The sequence below is a fragment of the Mustela nigripes genome, chromosome 2 (assembly GCF_022355385.1).
Source record: "Mustela nigripes isolate SB6536 chromosome 2, MUSNIG.SB6536, whole genome shotgun sequence".
In the NCBI taxonomy this organism is placed as follows: Eukaryota; Metazoa; Chordata; class Mammalia; order Carnivora; family Mustelidae; genus Mustela; species Mustela nigripes.
The window spans coordinates 123,828,047-123,847,500 of NC_081558.1; the positions used below are offsets into that span (position 1 = coordinate 123,828,047).

Below are 19,454 nucleotides of genomic sequence, written 5' to 3' on the forward strand. Positions count from 1 at the left end.
AATAAACAGATTTTCCTCAACATGAACGATGCCTGTGAAAAGCAAATTCATCTTGGGGGGGGGGGGGGGGGCGGCCTGTGACAAAGTCTTCCTTCAAGCAAGTTTCCAAAAGCCAGTGGGGGATGTGAGAAACGGGGCAGTTCTGAGAGTACTCAGAAAGGTCTTCTACACACCTAACTTACAGACATCTACTCATGATTTCCATGTGGATAAGGGCCAAACCTCCCTATAATGGAGATTAAGAATATCAAGGTGGGGTTTGTTTTGTTTTGTTTTTTTTTAATGACATTGTTCTTCTCCCAGCCCAACAGTCAACGTCTATGCTGCATTGTGTGATTTTTTTTTTTCCTCCCTGCAAGTTAGAAAATTTAATTTTCTTCATTTCCAGCCAGGGCCTCTCAAACAAATCTAATGGGTGCAGACAGCATTTCCTGCCTACTGTAAGAAAATAATAGGATTGCCATTATTAACATGGCCCGAGGCATGCACTGAGGTGGGGCACTGAAGAAACTGACCTTTAATTTTCACCAGTTAGCCTACACTGCCGGCCTGGGTTTTGTTTTTGTTTTTCTAATAAAGGTGAAGGTTATTTTCTTTTCTCCAACGTTAAGGTCTAACACTGGCTCATTCACTCTCACGGAGCAAGACAGGCTCCAATCCCTATTATCCTTTCCATTCAACTGTGTTTATGTCTAGAAAAAACCTGCCAGTAAACAACCCGCTAAAACTTGGTTCTGTTTTTCTTCTCTCTTTTGGATCTAGGCTTCCAATTTTTAAGAAGTTGGTGAGGTTCAGGAATGGCCAAAGCAGAAAAAATTATTCTATTCACTGACACCTCTACCAAACACTGTGTGTCACATTAAAGAAATGAGCATCCAAAAAATAAGCAGCAAACGTGGCTACGATTTCAAGAAACACTTCAACATCTGAACCTGCAGTGGAGGCTTTATGCCATTACAGAAATGAGGAACAGAGGTGGTGACTCAAAGATGAAAGGCAGGTCTCCGGAGCCCCATGGTCTCACCCACTGATGTCAAGTCCTGCTCTTCTCTCTTAAAAACAGTTAGAACAACATCCACGAGAAAAGCAAGAGGGGACGGGAGGGAGGGGCTCTTCCTTTATTACAACTCTCCTTTGATCCTAGACTTGAGGAGGGCAAGCAGAGCTGTCACAGATCTTTTTATTTTTTTTTTTTAAAGATTATTTATTTATTTATTTGTCATTGATAGAGGGAGAGAGAGCGAGCAAGCACAGGCAGACAGAGAGGCAGGCAGAGGCAGAGGGAGAAGCAGGCTCCCTGCCGAGCAAGGAGCCCGATGTGGGACTCGATCCCAGGACGCTGGGATCATGACCTGAGCCGAAGGCAGCCGCTTAACCAACTGAGCCACCCAGGCGTCCCTCACAGATCTTTTTAAAAAGGGAAAACCTCTCTTTGCAGGGACAGGAGCGAAGAAAAATATGGGTAGAAGCTGCACTTGTAATAACTAGTACTGCTTGACATTCAGACAGGCTTCTTTTTCCCCCCAAAGGGCTCCTTACATATATTACTTCATTTTCTACCCCTACTATGTTACTAAGGAAGGCAGAGACTCAAAGTCTAGCTTTAGAGAACAGTGGTAAAGCTATCATGTATACAAGGATACTCAAGGAGTCAATCAATGGCAAGGCCAAGACAAAACTGATGGTTAATATCCATATACATTTAAAATAATTGGGAACATTTTTTACCTAACGATCATCCTATTAAGAAGTATGCCCAACAGTTACACTGGTCTGTAGTCAGTGAATAAAATAATATAATAGCAGCTATCACTTGCTAAGCCCTTGTTCAAAGCTCTGTGCCAAGCCAGAGAGCCCTAATAATTCCTGTTTAAAGAGCCATGGAGATAAACGTAACCAAAGTCAGACTTAGTCCACACAGTGCGGTCTCAAGCTTAGGTCTTCTCCAGAGCACACCGGTTCAGTCATTCCACTACAAATGACAGCTATTACCAAAACATTAATCCCAAGTTATATCTGTAGTTTCCCATGCCCTAATATAAAAATCGTATGGAAATCTGCTTTCATAGACAGCAGCTGACTAATTCCCAAGAAGGATCTCCTTTAAAAGATGTTTCCTTTTAATCTACCTTACCTGCAATCAAACTTTCTAGAAAATCATTCTATACTTTTTCATGAAAAATGTTATCAATTTCTTGAAACTTACTGAAGATACACAAACACACAAAGTGTGTTAAAAAACACTTTTTTTTTTTTTTTTAGGTTTCTCCGTTCATCTGCCAAGCAGAATATCTGACAGCAGACTAGAAACTGTCCCTCTCCTGAACTCATGGATGACTCAGTGGAAACTAGAATTTGGAAAACCTGCCATCCCACATGAAATATAATAGGAACAAACTCGCTCACCTTGTGGGTGCTACGTCCTTCCCCAAACCCTGGCCTCCTCTCCTCAGGCTATAATCCCGGCTCCTCACAAAGAGCAAAGAAGGAAAACCTGCAAAACTAGCAAGTTAACAAGCAAACACCTGGAACCCAAAATTACCCCAAATGAAATGAAATTTATTTGAATTCTTAATTCTTTCACTTCTGAATCAACTACTATGCCCTGATAGGTTTAAGCAAACTCCCGGGAACACTGAGCTTAATTGAAGAGAATCAGAAAGCGAAATATAAATAGGAAAGGACACTGTCTCCATGTTTAAATTTAATGTAACAAGCAAATGGCCAAGTCTAAAAAGTTAGGTTTTAAAATTCTTCAGATTCTGATAGGTATCATTAAGATCCAGTTAAAGGAATGGCTCGGTAAGCACATAGCAGGATTAAAATATGGAAAAGTAAACAGACCTGGAAATAGCTGTGTTTCTTCATTAGTGAAGAAATTTTATAGTAAATTGAGATATCTGCTGCTAATTGAAGACTGAAATAAAATATAAGCCTTAAATTTGCTACCCATTTCTTTTCTCTTCCCCATACTTCTCCTTTAAAAAAAAAAAAGAAAAGAAAAAGAAAAAACAGCACTTCCTTTCTAAGAGGCTAAAACTACTGATTGTGTAATTTCTTTGAACATGAATCTATATACACAGGCGAGTTGTAGTATTCCTTACCCAAAATGAAGTAAATTTCCACCTTCAGGTGATGGTAGTGAAAGTGTGTAAGGGTTAGACTGAAGAGGGTCTGAGCAATTTAAAATAAAAATAAGCAAATAAAATGCCCAAATCCTAAAATTAACATATTCCTTTTTTAATAAATGCCTGAAACCGTTCTCTTTACATCTTATGGGACACAACAGATTTTTTTTTTTTTTTAAGATTGTATTTAGTTATTTGTCAGAGAGAGAAAGAGGGCACACAAGCAAGGGGAGCAGGAGGAAGAGGGAGAAGCAGGCTCCCAGCTGACCAAGGAACCTGATGCCGGGCTCGATCCCCGGACCCTGGGATCACCACTGGAGCTGAGGGCAGATGCTTATTAGCTAACTGAGCCACCCAGGCGTCCCAGATTTTTAAAAGTAAGTCCTCCTGTGAGTTATAGCCAGGGTAATCTGCATCTGCAAACCTGCCCCCAGCAAGCCTTGAAAGCTGAGAGCAGGAGAGGAGTCCCAGTCCCCAGTTCCCCAAAGAGGAGGCTGCTCAGGCAGCCCAGCTTGGAGCAGCACTTCTTCACATGTTTCCCCATTTACAGCCTTCCTTCTGCTCAGAAGAGAAAGAAGGAAAGGAGGTTCCAAGAGCCCTCCCTGTTCGGTGGGAACACAATCCCCAGAGCAGGGCAGAGCTCCTTCTGGGCCCAGAGGGCATTTCCGGGAAGCAGCAGGAAACCTTGAGGTAAGACAGCCTGAGGGCGGCATCTTCATTAGTCTGAGTCCACACCACCCCACACAGGGAACAAAAGCAAGTTGGGCCCCACTTCAGAGCCTTGTCCTTAACTCACCTCAGTGAACTCACTTTCTAAAGATGGAGTAGAGAACTAAATGATTTCTAACAAAGGAAGCATTTAGGGTTGCCAGCTCCCCAGGTTTAGCCTGGGCCGTTTGGGAAAGCAACAGGGCTCCTCTGAATCCTGAGGTCACCTTTCATTAACTACAGGAGCCGCTTCTTTGAGCTCAGAGGAGAGACTCCCTCTAGTCACTGCTGTGCTGGTCCCATCTCTGTGGTCGCCTCTGGGACAACCCAAACACCACAAACTATTAGCCTTAAAAGGAGAGAAAGGGTTAGTATCCGCAGTGGCAGGCTCTGCTTTTCCAGGTGCAAATTGTAAGCACAGGATCTTGCTCTGTATAAATTAACTTAAATGAAAGGCTTCCAGGAGATGGATGTAAGATGAACAAAACTGTACTGCTACTCCGTGATTTCTTAAATCTGAGTTTTTCAAACGTCTGAAGAAGGTAAAAACTTCACTATCATTTCCTAACCGACTGCTCTAGATTTTTTCCATTCACTATATTGAATTTCTTATGTATTTCTACAAAGTACACTATAATCCGGTTTCTCTCATCCCAAGATTAAGAAAACAATCTAGGAAAAATCTAATCTCTTGGGAAATGTCCAGAATATTATTATTGGGGTTTTTTTTGAGATTTTATTTACTTGAGAGAGAAAGAGACAGAGATTGAGATAGAAACGGGAGGGAGAAGCAGGGGAGAAGCGGCTCTCCACTGAGCAAGGAGCCCATGTGGGGCTCAATCCCAGGACCCCAGAATCATAACCTGAGTCTTAAGCAGACGCTTACCCAACTGAGCCACCCATGTGCCCCTTATTATCATTTTAAAAATAAATTTTAGTTTTCTGGGCAAAAGGTTGAGCACATGGAAGGTCATCAACTAAAACTCAGTCTTAGAATCCAGCTAGTTACCTGGGAGCACAACACTTCCCCAAGTCTGAATATACAAATAAGGTACTTCATGGGAACTACTGAAGAGCAATGACGCAGATGAAAAGTTCTGGGAACAGTCTAGGTGATACTGCGAACTTTCTATGCCTTTCTAATCTTTGATTCACCTAACATTTATAGGGCACCTGGTATCTACCAGCTTCTGCTGCAGATACTGGAAACATACAGAAAAACAGAAAACAACACCTACCTTCCAGGTTAGGTTTATGAATATGGCTGGTGTGTGGTAGGTGCTTGACAGTTACTGGTCACTTACTACGTTTTACATCTTATTTGTGGCCACAGAGTGTTTCTAAGTTCGGCGCACAAATGACAAGTGTCCTGAACTCCTTTCTATATAAAACTGCCAAGAGCAGGTGATCGTTTTGCCCTGAAGAATAGGATGATAAAACCATTTTAAGTCCAAACCCTTCAATTCTGCCCTGATTCAAAACTAGAGTCCTTCTGGTCTCCTAAGCACTCCTTCCACAACTTCTCGTCTGCCACTGGTCAAGAAGGTCAATTTCCCAGACTCGCCTGATCATATCATTCACCTGAAATACTTGATAAAGTAAAGACTCCCAGACGACACCCCAGACCACAATGAGTAAGAGCCCCTTGCACCCTCCATCCCACTCATGCTATAATGCTCCACGAGACTCTACTTTCAACACACTTTAACTCCACCTTCTAAATAAGGTAAAACTCCTTACCTTCAAATAGCTGAGGTCATGCTCCTCAGGTTTTCATGATATGCTCTTTGACTCTTTTTCCGTGTCTTAGTTTTACACCAAACACTCTGGCCACTAGTCTCACAGGATCCCCTTTCAGATGGACCCACAATACCTCAACAAGGCATATTTTGGTTTATTTCTATCCCTTCATGTCACCGGTCTAGAATTTCCCTATAAAAGGATGACTTTGAACTACCACAATCTCTAAAAAGTTATCTTTTTCATATTTTTACCTATTAATTCCCAAACTGAGTCCAATGGATATGCAAAATATATATAATCGAGGACCACATTTTTGGGGAATAAAAATAGAAGCTATTTGTTAAAATTTTTAAAATCAATGAGGAACCTGACACAGACATGAAAAAGCCCATTTATTCTCTGGAAAACTTTCAGTTTTTTTTTTTCTTTTTTTCCTTTCTTTTTTTTTTTTTTTTTTAAAGTTAACTCTGTACCCAACATGGGGCTTGAACTCACGACCCCAAAATTAAGAGTTGCATGCTCTACTGTCTGGGCCAGCCACGTGCCCCTTTCATTTCTTTAAAAACTAGTAATGAATGCAAAGCCAGACTTGCACTGAAGGTGACTCATGCCTTTGTTTTACTTTGTTTAAATATTTATTAGATGCCTACTAGGAGAAAAAAAAAAAAAAAAAAAAAAAAAAACCTCAGGAACAGGGCTGGAAATAAAAATGTCCACAACATGGCCCATGTTTCAAAAAGGTCAACTTCAGTAGAAATACTGACAGAGCACCTGAGGAAAGGCATGACGTGTAAATGGCACATTCCAGCTTGGAATCCATCCATCTGACCACCCAGGGGACATTTACTATGCACTCACCATGAAAGACCCTAAATCAGTTATCACTCCCACATTCAAGTTAGAGGGGCAAGGAGACAATAAGACAACATCGAAAAGGACAAATGGTCTCCAAAGCACAGATAAAGTCCTAGAAGAATTTATTTTTTTTTAATATTTTATTTATTTATTTGATAGAGAGAGATCACAAGTAGGCAGAGAGACAGGCAGAGAGAGAGGGGGAAGCAGGCTCCCTGCCGAGCAGAGAGCCCGATGCGGGGCTCGATCCCAGGACCCCGTGATCATGACCCGAGCTGAAGGCAGAAGCCCTAACCCACCAAGCCACCCAGGTGCCCAGTCCTAGAAGAATTTAAAGAAAACTACAAATGACCTAAGAGGAGGCTCTGGAACGTAATGAGGGTATGCAAAATGGAATAGGACATTCTTTTCTTTAGAGTAGGCAAAAATTAATGAAGAGCACTCTGCAGGGTGCCTGGGTGGCTCAGTGGGTTAGGCCTCTGCCTTTGGCTCCGGTCATGATCTCCGTCCTGGGATCCAGCCCAGCATCTGGCTCTCTGCTCAGCGGGGAGTCTGCTTCCCCCTTCTTTCTCTGCCTGCCTCTCTGCCTACTTGGGATCTCACGGTCTCTGTCAAATAAGTAAAATCTTTAACAACAACAACAAAAGACTACTCTGCAAACAAGTTATGATTCTTCATATCTCTACTAGATATAAAGAGATCATCTCACTGCCTTTTGTTATCAGTTGGTCATGAGAATGCCTCTGGAGGGAGTAATTAGTAGGCCACAAAATCACCTGCTATGGCATGAATACCGTTTACATATACACAGCAAAGAAAATACAGTACACCACAGAGTGAGCAGAGCACACACTCAGTACCATCATATACCCTTGCAACTTTATACTGTTTTCTAGGAGTTCAGGAATTAATGAACTCTTATGGACAACAAATACTTTTTTTATTACTTTAATTACATACATATATAATTAAAGTAATGTAATTTTCCCTATAACTTATTTGTGTATGAACTTAAATCTTTCCACCTGAATTTTTTTCTTTCTTGTATTCCGAACATGCACTTTATACCTGATGTTTAAGTTTTATACTTAATCACTTAATGGAAATCCCACCATCTTTTTGTAAGTGACCTACCCAAACTCAACAGCAGTATCTCAGGAGCAAAAAACAAAAACAAACCACCAACATTCAGGGAACAGTAACTACCACAAAATTACTAGCTGCAAGGGACAAGTTCATAATGATGGAAAAAACCTTTACGCAGTGGCAGTATCGCAGCCAATGAGGTTTATCTGAGGCGTGATTACTGCTAATAATGAATAAAACAGAATACTACATGCTTTCTTCACTCTATCCCTTCCAACAGGGTTTAGTCTAAGGACCAGAAGAATGTTAGCACCTAAACACTTCAAACGTGCGTACTAACTGAAACAACTTAGAACGTTTCTAAGTATTTCTCCTAAAGTACTGAAGAGCTAATGGAATAGAAAATATGACAAGTCTAAGTGCACATCCCTGATTTCTGGCTGACTCACAGTGAAATTCAGCATAGATTACTTTACCTTTAAGTACCTACATTGTCTTTGGGTATTAATAAACTACCAGGTTCATCTAAATATTAAAATGTCTTTTCCCCTCCCTCCAGAGATCTACTACTCTTAAACAGGGTCTTAAATTCAAGTCAGTTAATAAAATGAGGGCACTCTGATCTCTAAAAATGACCTAGGGGAATCTCTCCTTAGAATGCAAGAGGAGGGGGCGCCTGGGTGGCTCAGGGGGTTAAAGCCTCTGCCTTCAGCTCAGATCATGGTCCCAGGGAGCCTGCTTCCCCCGTTCTCTGCCTGTCTCTCTGACTACTTGTGATCTCTGTCAAATAAATAAAATCCTTTTAAAAAAAAAAAAAAAAGAATGCAAGAGGAGGAGGAGGAAAGAAAAACAAACAGACAAAAAAACACCAGCAGTAAGGAGTAAGGAGGTAAACCAAGGCGGAGCAACTAGAGACGAATGGAGATGGTGTGGAATAAATCTTCAATATCTTTTCTTGCTTTGTATTATGGTAAAATATACATAACAACACATTTATCATTTTGACCATCTTTAAGCATACAATTTCAGTGGCATTAAGTACATTCACAATGTTACACAACCATCACCGTGAGTCTTTCTAAAACTTCCTTATCCCAAACAGAATCTCTATATCCACTAAACAGGAACTCCTATTCCCCTTCCCTTAGCCCCGGTAATCTCTATTCTACTTTGTGACTACGAATTTATCTCTTCTAGGTACCTCATGTAAGTGGAAACTCATAGCATTTGTCCTTTTGTGTCTGGCTTTTCTCACTCAGCATGTTTTCAAGGTTCATGCATTTTATACCATTCCAATCCTTTTTATGGCTGAATAATATTCCATTGTAAGTATCTACTGCACTTGGTTTATCCATTTATCTGTGAATGGACGCTTGGGTTGTTTCCGCCTTTACGATATTATAAACACCGCTGCTATAAACACTGGTGTTCAAGTATCGGTGGGAGTCACTGCTTTTAATTATTTGGGGAACACACCTAAGAATGGAGTTGCTAGGTAATTCTATATTCATTTTTTTGAGAAACCACAAAACCATTTTCCATGCAGCTCTACCTTTTATGTGCTCAACAGCAATACAGTAGGGTTCCAAGTCAATGTACTTTCAAGTCTTTTCTGATTCACTAATTCAGAATAATGTTTAACTCTATTACTCTAAAATGGAATCATTTTTGAGACAAGAGAAAAACACAAAAGAAAAACCAGAAAAAGCACTCTCTAAAGATAGTATTGTCCTCCTAAACAACTTAAACAATGGAAGAGACACTTAAAAGGGGAAAAAAAAACCCCAAAATATAAAAGAAAGCATAATATCCTAAAAATATATGAAGTATCCCACACATAAAACTTGTACTGTAAAAACTGACCCCTAAAAAGTCATATACTCGAAAACTTCATTGTCTGAGTAACTGGATATAAATACACTGAAGTATTTTTAAAGAAACTTATTCTTCTTACCAGTCAGTTCTTTCAGCTGCCCAGGAAGGTCCTGCTTTAGTAAAAGCAGAGGAGGGCGCGTAATGGGCTTATTTAAATACTACATCCAGGACTTTCCACAAGTTTGCCCAAATGGCTAGGAAGGGGAGATAGGCAACTAAAAGTAATAACGATATTCTTAAACTTTTAACACCTGCTCTCACCCATCTGCCACCAAGTGCTTACAGGTGATAAAAGAAATTAACAAGTAGCGAAGCAAATGTCAACAGAAAAACTCCAAAACAAATAAACAGACATAACTGAAGTCTACTGGTGGGGTAAGGTGTGAAAGATATTTGCTTGTTGTTGTGCTTTACTCTGCATACAAAAATATAGTTCTAACTTTTGCTAGTAAACTGTTCCTAGCAAGGGATAGCACTGAGTTCATCAACAATGCCAAGGGCTCTTGGGTCTCTACTGAACACACCCCCAGGAGAACCAGCTTCAACCCCTACTGCAGTTTTACACTGTTTTTACAACTGATTTTTCCAAAGTGCTTAAAAATAGTTTGTTCTCCTAATTTGGAAAATATTTCCTCTTATGATCTATTTAAACTTCTGTTAACAGTAAAACCTTTTCATAGAGAATAGGAAACCAAACTTTATCCTAGGCTTGCCTGGATAATTGCAAATTCCTAATTAGTTACATCAAGAACAATGGAGTTATTTTTAATAAAGACCCCTCTTTCACCAGTTACAGAGAAGTTAAATCCCTTAGGAATAAATTAAATCACGCTATTTCCTGGGATTTCAGAGGCTTCAATCATTCTCAAATTTACATTTGCTCATATATGAAAACAATTTTCTAGATAGTTACTTCAACAGAAAGCTCTTCATAATTGAAGACCAGGAGTTGGTATCAAACTAACTTAGTTCAAGTAAACTTTTCTGATTGGTTGCCTTTATAGAAATCTTCAACTTCCAGAGTTAAAAGGAGGATGTATCAGAAAACTTAAATTCCAATATAAATTTAGTTTTAAACATAGCCTGTAAGTGCTGCAATTTTAACACTTCTCAAATTTCAGAAAGGACTAAAGAGTTGAAGTTGCTACCATCCTGCCCTAGAAGTTTGGTGGCAGACACTGTTCTCTACACAACATTCCAAAAATACAAACAAAATACCCTGTAAGTTAATAAAAAATGCTTTGTATTTGTCCCAAAAAAGTCAGAATAGAGTAGAATATCCCATTAACAAAGAATCTAGTCTAGAACTCAAGAAATGCTTTCTGAGGGCGCCTGGGTGGCTCAGTGGGTTAAGCCGCTGCCTTCGGCTCAGGTCATGATCTCAGGGTCCTGGGATCGGGCTCTCTGCTCAGCAGGGAGCCTGCTTCCTCCTCTCTCTCTCTCTGCCTGCCTCTCTGCCTACTTGTGATCTCTCTCTGTCAAATGAATAAATAAAATCTTTAAAAAAAAAAAAAAAAAAAAAGAAATGCTTTCTGAGGCACTAAGTAAGTGAATGAAATAAAATTAAATACCATCTCACTAAAACCTTCTCCCTCCAGTTATTTAAAACTGACAAGCAGTGTCAAGATATCAAAGAAACAAAACATTAGGAGCCAATGCCTGAAACAACAGTGAGCACTGCCAACAAGGGCATCTCATCAGCCAAGGGCACTGAAAATTTCAATCTAGGAGTTATAGAATGCTAGACTTGCGTATCTCGAGTAGGGGCAAATAGAAAAGATTCAAAGATGGATCCACTTTCAAAATGAGAAACACCCCCACACTACCTTAGCTGATTTACATCTGGCGGCCTAAAAAACTTCCTGTCCCCCATGCCCTCGCCAACACCCCATCTTTTTGGTCCACAGAGACCGATCCTAGACAGTAAAACTGCACCATCAACAATTCCCCTCCAGATAAGCTCCTGAGTAGGCACAAGCCTCTCCTGAGTTTTACCTTGCGAAGCCCCAAAGTAGCATCAGGTCATCTGCCCAGCGGGCCTGTGCTTGACTTGTACAGAGACCTGCCTGTCTAATGACGATGCAAGTACTTTCTGCCTTGCTGAAGCACATAACACCATACCATACCTCATATTCTTTTATTTATTTATTTATTTGGCAGAGAGAGAGCGCGCGCCTGCCAGAGTGTGCGGAGGTATGGAGAAGGAAAGAAAAACTTTAGCAGACTAGTCTCGGACCACAGAGCCCCATGTGGGGCTTGATGTCAAGACTCCTAAGATCTTGACCTGAGCTAAAACCAAGAGTCACATGCTTAACCGACTGCGCCACAGTCGGTGGCAAAAAAAGGTGTGTGTGTGTACACAGACACATATATATACATATATGTAAGTGTATAGTATATATATACTATTTATGTATAAGTAGTGTATATATATATACCTGCATTATTTATTATATATGTGTATCTGTATATGTATAGATATATCTAGTATATATATACTATTTATGTATAAAGTATATATATATATATATATATACCTATACTATATATATGTGTGTGTACATCTGTATATGTATAGATATATCTATCTCTCTATATTCAAAGTAAACTAAAGAATAAAGCTTCTCCTCAAGCACTTGGGCATATTCCCAACAGCCACAGGATGAGAAATAAGGTTTGCTTGAAAATGTCTTTTACCAAAAAACTCTCATTTAATGGATTAACCTCATTAATGTGAAAAATGGCAATTACGACTTCTAAAATGGAAACACAGGTAAGGTGCAAAGCTCCCTGGACCTGAAAATATTCTTTTCCCCCCATTCTCAGCTGTAATTACTGGAAGCTCAAATAATAGGCTTACTTGGATAATATACAATGACTAAAGCCTTATGCCTCTAACATTCAGTATTGAAAGTTCCTCTAAAAGACTGCATTTTTCCCCTTGATCTCAAGAAAAACCCCAAATCAAACAGACTCATGTCCACGTCAGCAATGCTAGCCAGCTATCAGCTACAGCTAAGGAAAAACTTGCCCAAAACATGGAGCTGGGACGACTTATGTAAAGTACAATTTTTGAGAGGTCACAAATCAACTATTCATTCAGAATAAGGAGAAAATGAACACAACAATGTGAAGCTTTAAGCTTTATTTACTCATCAAAAAGGGAAAAATAAATTCTTTTTCAAACTGTCCACATGCAATTTGGAGGTCTCTAAAAATGTGCAAAGTAATGTCACAGGAACAGCTATTCTGGAATGTAAGGGACTACGGGAGTTTGTGTAAGTCTTTACCAAACACTTTTCAATACACTGACTCATTAATTCCTTGGACAACCGTTTGGCAGGGGGAAAAAAAAAGACATGGATGAGACGTTTCCTCTTTATAAAATCAGGAAATCCAAACTAAGAGAGGTTCAGAAGTGGATCAAAAATACACAGTTAAAAAGTAAAGTCAGTCCATGGCAGAGCAGATTCTGATTTCAAACTGATACTCAGAGACAGCCCTCATCAGACATTTAAGATTTCTAATCTTTGCCCATTATCTGCCCATCTCTCAATATCTTTTGTCTTTTAAGATTTTAGTAAGTCTCTCACTTGTATTAAATGCCTTGACGTTAGACAAATGGAACCAGGTATCATGAGTTAAATGGTGGTTCCCATACTGGTCACACTGTAATCCTATTTATAATATGGTGTTTATCCTGGTTCCTTGAAAATAACTATGCTCCCAAGGGTCAGGAATGGGTATGAAAAGGGTGTTTCAGCTATCTCAACACTGTCATTAACTAATGACTCACCTGTAATTGAAGTGACAAGTTTGAAAAAGCTGGAGGCCATGCAATTCACCTAACACTAAAATAATATAGATCAATTTAAAGCTGATTTACAAGTCTAGGTCTTTCAGGATCAAATAATGCTCTCGCACCAGGATCATGAACTGTAATTAATCCTGGGAAGTATGAAAGGCACAACAGATTCAGATATATTTATACTGAACCTGAAAGTTACTTCTTTAAAAATCCTAATAAAAAGATTACTTTATCATTTGTCTTTTCCTGAAAGTAGTATGCCCTCCCTCCTCCAAAAAGTATTCAGTTACTGGACATTTATAGATAGAATCCAGATAAATGCTTACTTAACAGGAGCTGAAATTTTCACTATTTCATACAAAATCATGAAAGTTGTTGCAATCCCTCCTATCAGATGAATTCTAAAGTGCAACAAAGATAAATTCAACTTACTAATCAGAAAACTACTTGACCATTTGCCACCAAGAGTATTGCTGGTTGCTTGTTTTCCTCTTAGATATATTCTTCCCCATTCACAGATGAAATATAGTGTTTTATAGTTGAATTTATTCTTTGGTAGTAAAGCAACGATTTTAATTCTTCGGATTAATTCTACAACTACATAAGGAAAAGTTAATGATGGTTTCACCTTTTTATTTACCTGACATGACATCATATGAAAAGAATCACCTAGTGAATAGGTAAACATGGTTATATTATCAGGTCATTTTTTTTTTAACCCCCACCAGTGATTTTTCATAGTGCCTCCTATTTACACTCTTTCATTATACTAAAATAACCAACAAGGCCTGCCTTTTCAGCTGTTCCTACAAACGATTAGTTTAACCAAACAAAAAAATGTCACTTAAATTTTTGTCCATCAGTTTGAACTATGTTATGTAAGCATTTAAAAAAAAAAAAAAGTGCTTATTTTACCCACTCCAGGTTTAAAAGCAAAACTGAGGTATAGCTGACTCAGCATTTAAATTCCACTGGAAGGCTGGATCTAAGCATCTTCTGGTGTTAAGAAAGAACACTGAACTAGATCTAAAAAGCAGTATGACCCTGTTAAACACAAACATATTTGAGAGTCAGAAAGTTCTACACTGTGACTTCCAATACAGTAACCAGTAGCCACAAGTCGCAGTTTAAAATAATTAAAAGGAAATACAATTTTTTTTTAAGTAAATAAAATGTAAAATGGAGTTCCTCGGTTGCACTAAGCACATATCAAAGGTACAACAGCTAACATGCCTTGTGGCTGCTGTATTGGAAAGCGCAGCTACAGAGCCGTTTCCACCACCAAAGAAAACCCTACTGGTAGCAAAGTGATCTCACAGATGTTAAATTCTTGTGAACCTCAACACCATTGTCTGTAAAATGTCCATAACATAACATAAATTTAAAGACCGCTATTACAATTTTAATGAGACAATATATTTAAAAAGCACAGTACAAAGAGCTTAGTACACATTAGATATTCAAGAAAGAGGAGTTATTAATACAATCCTATACTGGACTTTAACCAACGATGGAAACCCTGGACAAGTCACTTTCCCCCCATGAGCCTCACTTTCTTAAACTGAAAAGTTTAAGAAGTTCTTCTAACATCTAAGGACACTATCAAATCCTACCATGTTAAATGAAGTGTTAAGCAAAAGGGGCACAATCTCTTCCTGAATAAATTACTACCTAGGCTCCTACAGTCTCCTAACCAATCCCAAGCATTCTTCCAAAAATCCCAGAAGACTGGCTCTCCAATAGTCCACAGTCTGATGTGGGATTTATAAAGTCTGTCTTAAAAGGTTACCGGAATATCCTTCTGAAACTCTATACACTGTAATTAGAAATTACAACCCCTATTCCATGATGATATCTTGCACTTTTCACATCTCTTTTAAAATGAACACTATCTTTACAGATAAGTTTTTCTTAGTATTTAAACCAGAACACTTTAAAAGCACATGAGTTTGAGAACTTTTTAATGATTTTTTTTAACCAACTATACCTCATTCTTACCCAGTCTGTGGGTGACCCTCAAGTGTCTAAACAAAGTGAGAATTACACCTTCATGGGTGAGGTCCCCTTGCAGCCCCAGAAACATGCCCAGAAGACTTTACTCTGGTTAACAGCTGCTCCCCGGGGAACCAGGAAATTGACTGAACGCTAGGTCCACAAAGCCTGCCTCCAATGAGTGGGAACCAAGAGCCCCCACACACCGCACAAAACCAGGGCCACTGACTGCCTTGGGGTATAGGCCTCTTCTCCCGCCTGTCCAGGACCCAAGTCACAGCTTTAAATTGCAGAGTGGAAGAGCAACTCAAGACAGCTGAAATCAGAACAGAGCGGTGCATTTTTGCCCAAGGCCTGTAGCCTCAAAAAAAAGAAAAAAAAAAAAGTGTTATTCCAGAGCAGATTCCTTTTCTTCCGGGTCTGTCTGCTCCCTCTGACTCTTTGCCCACAACCGCGGTGCCTCCCCTTTCCCAATGCCCCACCTCTCTCTCCACTCTTCCAAAAAAAAAAAAAAAAAAAAGTGGCTTACTCCTCTCTCTTAGTTTTCCCTAGCAGGGCCTGGAAACTGGAGGAAATTCAAATCAAATTAGCCGCACATTAAAAAATAAACGGACAAGCAAATCAAAGGGTGCCCACCCAACAAAAGATCTCTCCCGTTCCAAAATATGATTAAGCCTGGGTGTGAGAAGGGGAGGGAGACTAGAAACCGACAGGGATGGAGAGATAAACGTGTGGGTTTGGGGCCTCAGCGTCGGCCCATCGCGGCCAAATTCCTTTTTTTTTTTTTTTCCCAAGGAAATGCTCGGCTGAAGAGAAAATAAAAAGTTGTAACTTTTAAGGAAGTCGGCAAACGGCAATGTCTGGATAATATGCCACTGCTTCCCTCCGTCTGGGATGGCAGGGTGGGATTTGGGATTCGAAAAGCTCCAACTCCAAATCGCGCACTCCTGGAAGCCTCCCCGCCAACGGCGCCGCCAGGCGGCCCAGCCCCGTCTCCCGGGACACCGGGCCCTGGGGCTTGGGCTCCCACGGGACGCCCGGACCCGGACCTTTGGGAAAGTTCGCGGGCACAGCCGGAGGCCCCACTTTCCTCCTAGGGTGACAGGCCCTTCCCACGCCAGCCAGCCCCCGCCCCGCCGCGGGCACCAGACGGTCCGCGCGGCCCCTCCCGGCCGCCTCCGGGCGCGGATTCCGCCGCCCGCCCCACCCCCGGCCCGGGCGCCCCTCGGGGTGACCGACTGACCGGAGCTCGCTGGCCCACACACCGGGTCGCCCGCTCCTTCCCGCCGCGCCCCGCTCCCCCGCCCGATCTTCCAGCCGCTGGTCTCGCCGAGTCCAGCCGGGGCCGCCGGTTACCGCCCCCAGCCCGGGGGGAGCCCGGGGGGCAGGACGGAGAGGGAGGACGTGGCGCGCACGGAGGTGGCCAGCGGCGGGACGGGGAGTGTCCTGGAGAGGCCCGGCCGGGGGCAGGGGGCCGGCACCGCTCCCGGGGCTGTGGGCCCGGACCCTCCCCGCGAGCATCCTGGGGTCCGAGATCCCGGCCCGCCCCCCGCCCGGCGCGGAGAGGCGGCCCCAACTTCCAGCCCCACTTTGCTCGCCCGCCCTCCTCCCTCCACCATATGGAAATCTACAGCCTCTGAAAGTGACACGTCGAAGATTCCTCGGCCTCTCCGCCCGCCCTCCCCCTCCCGGGCAGCGTTCTTGCCGCGGAGATTCCGGGAGGGGGAGCGGATTCCTCGGACAGAATCTGCTGGGAAGGATGGGGAGGGCGAGGGGGGAGGGAGAGCCCGGGAGCCACTGCCCAGATTTTTTTTTCATCAAGAAGAATCTACCCGCTTCTTTCCCTCCTCCAAGCCCAGGGAAGCTGCAGGGGGGGTGGGGTGGGGGACACGGGCGGGGGGCCGGAGCCCAGCAAGATGCGGCCCCAAAGTGGAGGCCAACCCTCTCCCGGGCCCCGTGTTCCTGGGGTGCCCAGGCGAACGCAGGGTGCCCCAGCAGTGTGGCGCCAAGTTTTCCCCGGGAAGCCCGGCGCGCCAGGAGCGCTCCGGGACGAGATCGCACTCCCACGGACTCGGCGTCCGGCCGGGGCTTTCCAGCGCGCGGGACCTGGTGGCCGAGGCGTGGGGTCCCGGTCCCCTCCAGTCTCCCGATCCTGCAAGCCTTACCTTCCCTCGGGCTGAAACGCGGGGCTCCGGGCGCGCCACACACCGGGTTGCCCACGCCTTCCCAGCCGGCAGCCCCGAGGATCCCCGCTGTCCCCTCCGCCGCTCCCGCCGCCGCCGCCGCAGCTCTCCTCCTCCTCCGGCCGCCGCCGCCGCTCAAATAACTACCAGGAGGGTTTGATGGGGGATTCCGCCATGTCAATGATGTCGGGACCACATGGGGATTTGGGGCCCGCCCACTGCCGTAAACTACAGAGTAAAACCGCCGCCAAAAAAAAAAAGTCTCAACTTTCCGGGACTGGGAGCCTCCTTTGCTCCCAGGCCTGCACAGCTGAGGAGAAACTCTCTTTGATTCAGCCAGACTAAAGAAGTCTGAGGCTTAGGGGAACTAGCAGCTCCTAAGAGACGAGGGCTGCAGGTTCTGCAAAAGATCGCCAAACACCAATACAAATGCAGTGTTTGCTGAGTAATAGAACTAAGACTGACGTTTTTTTCATTCACACATCTTTTTTAAATCCCCACAACCTTGTGAGCTATTTTGTCACTCGGTTTGTCTATTTCCCACAGCACTTGTTCCCACGCAACTAACGTAGCGTGAGCAGATTTTATGACACCAAAGTCAAAATGTCTATTTCCCTCTTTCGGTACCCAGTATGAACTCACAGGGCAGAAACTGGTCGGTATTTGTATCTTTATTTCTGTAAGGTCAAACATAGCATCGTGCATAATGTGATTCACTAGATAACTGTTAAGCTTATAGTAGTTAAATGTAATGGATTCCTGTTGTAGAGGCTCAAAATGGTTAACAGGCTGCCTCCTATACCATCCCTCAAATCATCCAGGGGGCAAGAAGGCAGAAGTTCTCCCACAGAGGCCCCTTCTCCCCTTACCTTCCCAGGTATCCTAAATAATTCCATTCCACATTCAACTGTTGGTCACAAAGCAGTACTCAGTAGTGACCAGAGGCAATGCATTACTTTCATTGACTTAAAAAAGAACAATCATCTATCAGATAAAGTTAATATACAGAGTACTGTATTAAAGCCAGAAAAACATACAAGAATACGGAGATGAAAAACGTTTAAGAGCTGTTGTAGCACTCAGATCTTAGCTCAGAGATGTAGAGAGATGGAACTAGCGTCACAATTGCCTGTTGAAGAAGGGAAGGGGTGTGGGACAAGGAGAAGGGAGAAGAAAGAAAAAAGCTGTGTCCAGATTTCCTGTTAATGAGTTTTCTTGAACCTGGCAGAGAGCCGAAATTTCAGGGCAAGCAACTACCCTGAGTCTTCTCAATTTCTCTTGTCTACTTTTAAGCACCTTTGCCAAGCCTGTCCTTCCACACTTGACTCTAACCTTGTGTCCTCTGAAGTTTGCCAGTTTATCTACTCATTCGGATTCTTCCACATACTTTACAATTAATTCATTCAACAAACATATATAAAGGTTACTTTATCCAGAGCAGAATATTAGGTGGATGCTGGGGATACAAAAAATGATGGGCGCCTGGGTGGCTCAGTGGGTTAAGCCGCTGCCTTCGGCTCGGGTCATGATCTCGGGGTCCTGGGATGGAGTCCCGCGACGGGCTCTCTGCTCAGCAGGGAGCCTGCTTCCTTCTCTCTCTCTCTCTCTGCCTGCCTCTCAGAGTACTTGTAATTTCTGTCAAATAAATAAATAAAATCTTTAAAAAAAAAAAAAATGAACAAGACCCAATCAAGTGGAGGATGTAAATAGTAGTTTCAGAGAAATGTGAGAAGAACTGAAAAGAATTATGAGCTTCTGGGGAAAAGAGCTATGAGACTGTGTGGGGCAGGAGGGAGTGATTTTAGCTAAAGCTCAAAGATGAGGAAATCATCCCAGGATAAGGAAGAGGAAGACAGAACCCTCCAGACAGAGTAAAAGCATCATCGGACACACAAGGACAGAGGTGTGCTTCGAAGTCTTGGGAGTTCAGTGGGGCTGAAGGGTATAGCTCTAAGCGAAGCTGGAAAAACTGAGGTGGGAACTGGGGAGACACTGCTTTTCCTATTTTTCCCCTTCCCATGCAGGACTATCACTCAGGACTGGAATCATGTTTTAGAAAGATGGCTTCATGGTGCC

At 42.5% G+C, this 19,454-nt stretch overlaps 1 protein-coding gene and 1 pseudogene across 2 annotated transcripts in view; one reads left to right on the forward strand and one right to left on the reverse strand.

Annotated features, from left to right (window-relative positions):
* The window catches only part of FNDC3B (fibronectin type III domain containing 3B), a 338,247-nt gene extending 320,688 nt beyond the window's left edge, over positions 1 to 17,559 (reverse strand). Inside the window, exon 1 of one of the 2 annotated variants that reach the window (XM_059391541.1) lies at positions 17,361 to 17,559. The gene's annotated coding sequence lies outside the window, so the exon portion shown is untranslated. Of the gene's footprint in view, positions 1 to 16,438; positions 16,782 to 17,360 lie in introns of those variants that run through there. The other variant, XM_059391542.1, reaches the window with a different exon arrangement.
* LOC132012636 (U4 spliceosomal RNA) lies at positions 7,687 to 7,750 on the forward strand (annotated as a pseudogene).
* Positions 17,560 to 19,454: the final 1,895 nt, after the last annotated feature.